We start from the raw sequence: 7500 nt of genomic DNA, 5'->3' as shown, positions 1-7500 counted from the left end.
CCTCTGCCCCCCGCCCCGGGATCAACCACCCGCCGGGTCCAGCCGGTCCCGGTCCCGGGAACCTGCTCCCGGGGCCAGCCGGAGCCACGCCCCCTCCTCTGACGCTTCCAGCGGCCGCCTCCCCTCCCACCCCCCAAACTCACACTGGCCCTCGCCGGCCCGCCCACCCGCCTACCTGCTTGCCCGCCGCCGCTGGGTGGCGTGCCGGACACTCTCGCACACAGGTACACAGACAGGGACACAGGGACACAGGCACTCAGGCACACAGGGACACAGGGACACAGGGACACAAGGACACAGGGACACAGGCACTCAGGCACTCAGGCACTCAGGGACACAGGGACACAGGGACACAGGCACTCAGGCACTCAGGGACACAGGGACACAGGGACACAGGGACACAGGCACTCAGGCACACAGGGACACAGGTGGCGGGCCGGAGGCCTCTCTCCACTGTGTGGCAGGGGTCCAAGAGCCACCCCAGCCCAACCCAGAGGGTCTTTTGCACCTCTCCAGAGGCCACCCAGAGACCCCAGGCCGCAGCAGAAGCCTCCCCCGCATGCTCTGCAGGCTTCCGACCCACCCCAGGCCGCACCAGAAGCCTCCCCCGCACGCTCTGCAGGCTTCCGACCCACCCCAGGCCGCAGCAGGAGCCTCTCCCGCACGCTCTGCAGGCTTCCGACCCACCCCAGGCCGCAGCAGAAGCCTCTCCCGCACGCTCTGCAGGCTTCTCAGCCACCCCAGGCCGCAGCAGAAGCCTCTCCCGCACGCTCTGCAGGCTTCTCAGCCACCCCAGGCCGCACCAGAAGCCTCTCCCGCACGCTCTTCAGGCTTCTCAGCCACCCCAGGCCGCACCAGAAGCCTCCCCCGCACGCTCTGCAGGCTTCTCAGCCACCCCAGGCCGCACCAGAAGCCTCTCCCGCACGCTCTTCAGGCTTCTCAGCCACCCCAGGCCGCACCAGAAGCCTCCCCCGCACGCTCTGCAGGCTTCTCAGCCACCCCAGGCCGCAGCAGAAGCCTCCCCCGCACGCTCTGCAGGCTTCCCACCCACCCCAGGCCGCAGCAGAAGCCTCTCCCGCACGCCCTGCAGGCTTCTCAGCCACCCCAGGCCGCAGCAGAAGCCTCTCCCGCACGCTCTGCAGGCTTCTCAGCCACCCCAGGCCGCAGCAGAAGCCTCTCCCGCACGCTCTGCAGGCTTCTCAGCCACCCCAGGCCGCAGCAGAAGCCTCTCCCGCACGCTCTGCAGGCTTCCGTCCCACCCCAGGCCGCACCAGAAGCCTCCCCCGCACGCTCTGCAGGCTTCCGTCCCACCCCAGGCCGCACCAGAAGCCTCCCCCGCACGCTCTGCAGGCTTCTCAGCCACCCCAGGCCGCACCAGAAGCCTCCCCCGCACGCTCTGCAGGCTTCTCAGCCACCCCAGGCCGCAGCAGAAGCCTCCCCCGCACGCTCTGCAGGCTTCTCAGCCACCCCAGGCCGCAGCAGAAGCCTCCCCCGCACGCTCTGCAGGCTTCTCAGCCACCCCAGGCCCCAACAGAAGCCTCTCCCGCACGCTCTGCAGGCTTCCGACCCACCCCAGGCCGCACCAGAAGCCTCCCCCGCACGCTCTGTAGGCTTCTGACCCACCCCAGGCCCCAACAGAAGCCTCCCCCGCACGCTCTGCAGGCTTCTCAGCCACCCCAGGCCGCAGCAGAAGCCTCTCCCGCACGCTCTGCAGGCTTCTCAGCCACCCCAGGCCGCAGCAGAAGCCTCTCCCGCACGCTCTGCAGGCTTCTCAGCCACCCCAGGCCGCACCAGAAGCCTCTCCCGCACGCTCTTCAGGCTTCTCAGCCACCCCAGGCCGCACCAGAAGCCTCCCCCGCACGCTCTGCAGGCTTCTCAGCCACCCCAGGCCGCACCAGAAGCCTCTCCCGCACGCTCTTCAGGCTTCTCAGCCACCCCAGGCCGCACCAGAAGCCTCCCCCGCACGCTCTGCAGGCTTCTCAGCCACCCCAGGCCGCACCAGAAGCCTCCCCCGCACGCTCTGCAGGCTTCCCACCCACCCCAGGCCGCAGCAGAAGCCTCTCCCGCACGCTCTGCAGGCTTCTCAGCCACCCCAGGCCGCAGCAGAAGCCTCTCCCGCACGCTCTGCAGGCTTCTCAGCCACCCCAGGCCGCAGCAGAAGCCTCTCCCGCACGCTCTGCAGGCTTCTCAGCCACCCCAGGCCGCAGCAGAAGCCTCTCCCGCACGCTCTGCAGGCTTCCGTCCCACCCCAGGCCGCACCAGAAGCCTCCCCCGCACGCTCTGCAGGCTTCTCAGCCACCCCAGGCCGCACCAGAAGCCTCTCCCGCACGCTCTTCAGGCTTCTCAGCCACCCCAGGCCGCACCAGAAGCCTCCCCCGCACGCTCTGCAGGCTTCTCAGCCACCCCAGGCCGCAGCAGAAGCCTCCCCCGCACGCTCTGCAGGCTTCCCACCCACCCCAGGCCGCAGCAGAAGCCTCTCCCGCACGCCCTGCAGGCTTCTCAGCCACCCCAGGCCGCAGCAGAAGCCTCTCCCGCACGCTCTGCAGGCTTCTCAGCCACCCCAGGCCGCAGCAGAAGCCTCTCCCGCACGCTCTGCAGGCTTCTCAGCCACCCCAGGCCGCAGCAGAAGCCTCTCCCGCACGCTCTGCAGGCTTCCGTCCCACCCCAGGCCGCACCAGAAGCCTCCCCCGCACGCTCTGCAGGCTTCCGTCCCACCCCAGGCCGCACCAGAAGCCTCTCCCGCACGCTCTGTAGGCTTCTCAGCCACCCCAGGCCCCAACAGAAGCCTCTCCCGCACGCTCTGCAGGCTTCCGACCCACCCCAGGCCGCACCAGAAGCCTCCCCCGCACGCTCTGTAGGCTTCTGACCCACCCCAGGCCCCAACAGAAGCCTCCCCCGCACGCTCTGCAGGCTTCTCAGCCACCCCAGGCCGCAGCAGAAGCCTCTCCCGCACGCTCTGCAGGCTTCTCAGCCACCCCAGGCCGCAGCAGAAGCCTCTCCCGCACGCTCTGCAGGCTTCTCAGCCACCCCAGGCCGCACCAGAAGCCTCTCCCGCACGCTCTGCAGGCTTCCGACCCACCCCAGGCCGCACCAGAAGCCTCCCCCGCACGCTCTGCAGGCTTCTCCGCCACCACAGGCCGCACCAGAGGATCTTTTGCACCTCTCTGGACGCCACCCAGAGACTCCAGGCCGCACCAGAGGCCCCCCCCCCAACCATTTACAGGCTGCAGTGCCAGCCTAGGCCCCGCTGGCAGCCTCCCTTGTCTGCTTTGGAAGGCCTCCCATCCACTCCAGACCTGCCTGGAGGCCTCCCTCGACTGCTCCCGGGGCCCTCGAAGCCACCCTAGGCCTTTCTGGAGGACCTGCTCGACCGCTCGGGCGGCTTCTGACGCACCCTCGGCCATCCGGCGCCCAGCAGCTCCCAGGGCCAGGCACCGGCCTCCCCCTCCGGCCGCCCCTGGGGCCGGGGGTGGCTCGGACTCGGCGCCCCCAACGTGTCGTCCCGTCCCCCCCCGCCCCGCACCGCCGAACATTCGCTGCAGCCGAGGGCTTGCCGCTCGACGCCTACCCCACCCGCCCAGCCCCCCGCTGCGGCCCGGCGCTGCCCCGGCCGCTGCGCCCCGCCTCTCATCGCTCCCCCCACCCGGCAACCGGCCGCCGGGCACGGCAAGTCCCAGGGCAGGGAACAGGTGCTGCCGGGACCCCGTGCTGGCTGCCGGCTTCCCGGGGCTGCCCCGGGCACGGACAGGTCGCCCCCCCGCCCCGGCGAATGTTCACCGAACCGGCTGCCGGCTGCCTTCGAGCACCCCCCGCCCCCCGCCACTATCGTCCCCCCCGCCCCCCCTCCGCCTCCGCTGCCGCTTCTCCCCGCACCGCCTCCACTGCCTCCCCCCGCCGCCGGCGAACGAGTCGGCGGATCCGTAGGGTGCCGGGAGCCCGAACGGCGAGCGGCTCCGGCTGCTGCCGGGACCGCGGGGATTCGAGCCGCTCCGGCCGCGGCCGGGACCCCGTGCCGGAAGCCGGCATCCCGGGACGGCCCCGGGACGGCCCCGGTCGCCGGCCGGGTGACGTTCAGCGAAGCGGCTGCCGGCTGTCTTCGAGCCCCCCCCCCCTCCGCCTCCGCTGCCGCTTCTGCCCGCACCCCCTCCACTGCCTCCCCCCCCCCGCCGCCGGCGAACGAGTCGGCGGATCCGTAGGGTGCCGGGAGCCCGAACGGCGAGCGGCTCCGGCTGCTGCCGGGACCGCGGGGATTCGAGCCGCTCCGGCCGCGGCCGGGACCCCGTGCCGGAAGCCGGCATCCCGGGACGGCCCCGGGACGGCCCCGGTCGCCGGCCGGGTGACGTTCAGCGAAGCGGCTGCCGCCAGTCTTTGGGCCTCCCCCGTGCCGGGGCCGCGGGGCTTCGAGCCGGTCCGGCCGCGGCCGGGATCCGGGGCCGGACGATGGCTTCCCGGGCCGGTCCCGGTCGCCTCCCGGGTGACGTTCACCGAAGCGGCTGCCGGCTGTCTTCGAGCCCCCCCCCCCCCTCCGCCTCCGCTGCCGCTTCTGCCCGCACCCCCTCCACTGCCTCCCCCCGCCGCCGGCGAACGAGTCGCCGGATCTGTAGGGTGCCGGGAGCCCGAACGGCGAGCGGCTCCGGCTGCTGCCGGGACCGCGGGGATTCGAGCCGGTCCGGCCGCGGCCGGGACCCCGTGCCGGAAGCCGGCATCCCCGGACAGCCCCGGGACGGCCCCGGTCGCCGGCCGGGTGACGTTCAGCGAAGCGGCTGCCGGCTGTCTTCGAGCCCCCCCCCCTCCGCCTCCGCTGCCGCTTCTGCCCGCACCCCCTCCACTGCCTCCCCCCGCCGCCCGCGAACGAGTCGCCGGATCCGTAGGGTGCCGGGAGCCCGAACGGCGAGCGGCTCCGGCTGCTGCCGGGACCGCGGGGATTCGAGCCGCTCCGGCCGCGGCCGGGACCCCGTGCCGGAAGCCGGCATCCCGGGACGGCCCCGGGACGGCCCCGGTCGCCGGCCGGGTGACGTTCAGCGAAGCGGCTGCCGCCAGTCTTTGGGCCTCCCCCGTGCCGGGGCCGCGGGGATTCGAGCCGCTCCGGCCGCGGCCGGGACCCCGTGCCGGAAGCCGGCATCCCCGGACAGCCCCGGGACGGCCCCGGTCGCCGGCCGGGTGACGTTCACCGAAGCGGCTGCCGGCTGTCTTCGAGCCCCCCCCCCCTCCGCCTCCGCTGCCGCTTCTGCCCGCACCCCCTCCACTGCCTCCCCCCGCCGCCGGCGAACGAGTCGGCGGATCCGTAGGGTGCCGGGAGCCCGAACGGCGAGCGGCTCCGGCTGCTGCCGGGACCGCGGGGCTTCGAGCCGCTCCGGCCGCGGCCGGGACCCCGTGCCGGAAGCCGGCATCCCGGGACGGCCCCGGGACGGCCCCGGTCGCCGGCCGGGTGACGTTCAGCGAAGCGGCTGCCGCCAGTCTTTGGGCCTCCCCCGTGCCGGGGCCGCGGGGCTTCGAGCCGGTCCGGCCGCGGCCGGGATCCCGGGCCGGACGATGGCTTCCCGGGCCGGTCGCCGGTCGCCTCCCGGGTGACGTTCACCGAAGCGGTTGACGGCTGTCTCCGAGCCCCCCCCCCCCCCCCCCCTCCGCCTCCGCGGCCGCTTCTGCCCGCACCTCCTTCACTGCCTCCCCCCGCCTCCCGCGAACGAGTCGCCGGATCCGTAGGGTGCCGGGAGCCCGAACGGCGAGCGGCTCCGGCTGCTGCCGGGACCGCGGGGATTCGAGCCGGTCCGGCCGCGGCCGGGACCCCCGTGGCGGAAGCCGGCATCCCGGGACGGCCCCGGGACGGCCCCAATCGCCTCCTGGGTGACGTTCACCGAAGCGGCTGCCGGCTGTCTTCGAGCCCCCCCCCCCCTCCGCCTCCGCTGCCGCTTCTCCCCGCACCCCCTCCACTGCCTCCCCCCGCCGCCGGCGAACGAGTCGGCGGATCCATACCGTCCCGAGAGCCCGAGGCGGCGGCACCCAGTGCGGGTCCGGCCGAGGCCGGGACCCCGTGCCTGTCGCAGGCTTCCCGGGACGGCCCCGGAACGGCCGCGGTCGCCGGCCGGGTGACGTTCTCCGAAGCGGCTGCCGGCTGTCTTCGAGCCCCCCCCCCCCCTCCGCCTCCGCTGCCGCTTCTGCCCGCACCTCCTTCACTGCCTCCCCCCGCCGCCGGCGAACGAGTCGCCGGATCCGTAGGGTGCCGGGAGCCCGAACGGCGAGCGGCTCCGGCTGCTGCCGGGACCGCGGGGATTCGAGCCGCTCCGGCCGCGGCCGGGACCCCGTGCCGGAAGCCGGCATCCCGGGACGGCCCCGGGACGGCCCCGGTCGCCGGCCGGGTGACGTTCAGCGAAGCGGCTGCCGCCAGTCTTTGGGCCTCCCCCGTGCCGGGGCCGCGGGGCTTCGAGTCGGTCCGGCCGCGGCTGGGACCCCGTGCCTGTCGCAGGCTTCCCGGGACGGCCCCGGAACGGCCGCGGTCGCCGGCCGGGTGACGTTCACCGAGGCGACTGCCGGCTGTCTTCGAGCCCCCCCCCCCCCGCCGGAGCCGCGGGGATACGAGCCGGTCCGGCCGCGGCCGGGACCCCGTGCCGGAAGCCGGCATCCCGGGACGGCCCCGGGACGGCCCCGATCGCCTCCTGGGTGACGTTCACCGAAGCGGCTGCCGGCTGTCTTCGAGCCCCCCCCCCCCCCTCCGCCTCCGCTGCCGCTTCTGCCCGCACCCCCTCCACTGCCTCCCCCCGCCGCCCGCGAACGAGTCGCCGGATCTGTAGGGGGCCGGGAGCCCGAGGCGGCGAGCGGCTCCGGCTGCTGCCGGGACCGCGAGGCTTCGAGCCGGTCCGGCCGCGGCCGGGATCTCGTGCCGAACGTCGTCTTCCCGGGACGGACCCGGGAGGGCCCCAGTCTCCTCCCGGGTGACGTTCACCGAAGCGGCTGCCGGCTGTCTTCGAGCCCCCACCCCTGCCGTGGCCGCGGGGATTCGCCCCGGTCCGGCAGCTGACGGTTCCCTGTGTCGGACGCCGGCTTCCCGGGACTGCCCCGGGACAGCCCCGGTCGCCTCCCGGGTGACGTTCACCGAAGCTGCTGCCGCCTGTCTTTGTCCCCCCCCCCCCCCGTGCTCTCCCTCAGGCGGGAGGTAGACGTGCTCTCCCTCGGCGAGTAGACGTGCTCTCCCTCGGCGAGTAGACGTGCTCTCCCTGGGCGAGTAGACGTGCTCTCCCTGGGCGAGTAGACGTGCTCTCCCTGGGCGAGTAGACGTGCTCTCCCTGGGCGAGTAGACGTGCTCTCCCTCGGCGAGTAGACGTGCTCTCCCTGGGCGAGTAGACGTGCTCTCCCTGGGCGAGTAGACGTGCTCTCCCTGGGCGAGTAGACGTGCTCTCCCTGGGCGAGTAGACGTGCTCTCCCTGGGCGAGTAGACGTGCTCTCCCTGGGCGAGTAGACGTGCTCTCCCTGGGCGAGTAGACGTGCTCTCCCTGGGCGAGTAGA

The sequence above is a fragment of the Melanerpes formicivorus genome, unplaced genomic scaffold, assembly GCF_026170545.1.
Source record: "Melanerpes formicivorus ecotype bairdi unplaced genomic scaffold, bMelFor1.0.p_v2 SCAF_196, whole genome shotgun sequence".
Classification (NCBI taxonomy): domain Eukaryota; kingdom Metazoa; phylum Chordata; class Aves; order Piciformes; family Picidae; genus Melanerpes; species Melanerpes formicivorus.
Note: the sequence above shows the minus strand (reverse complement) of the source record.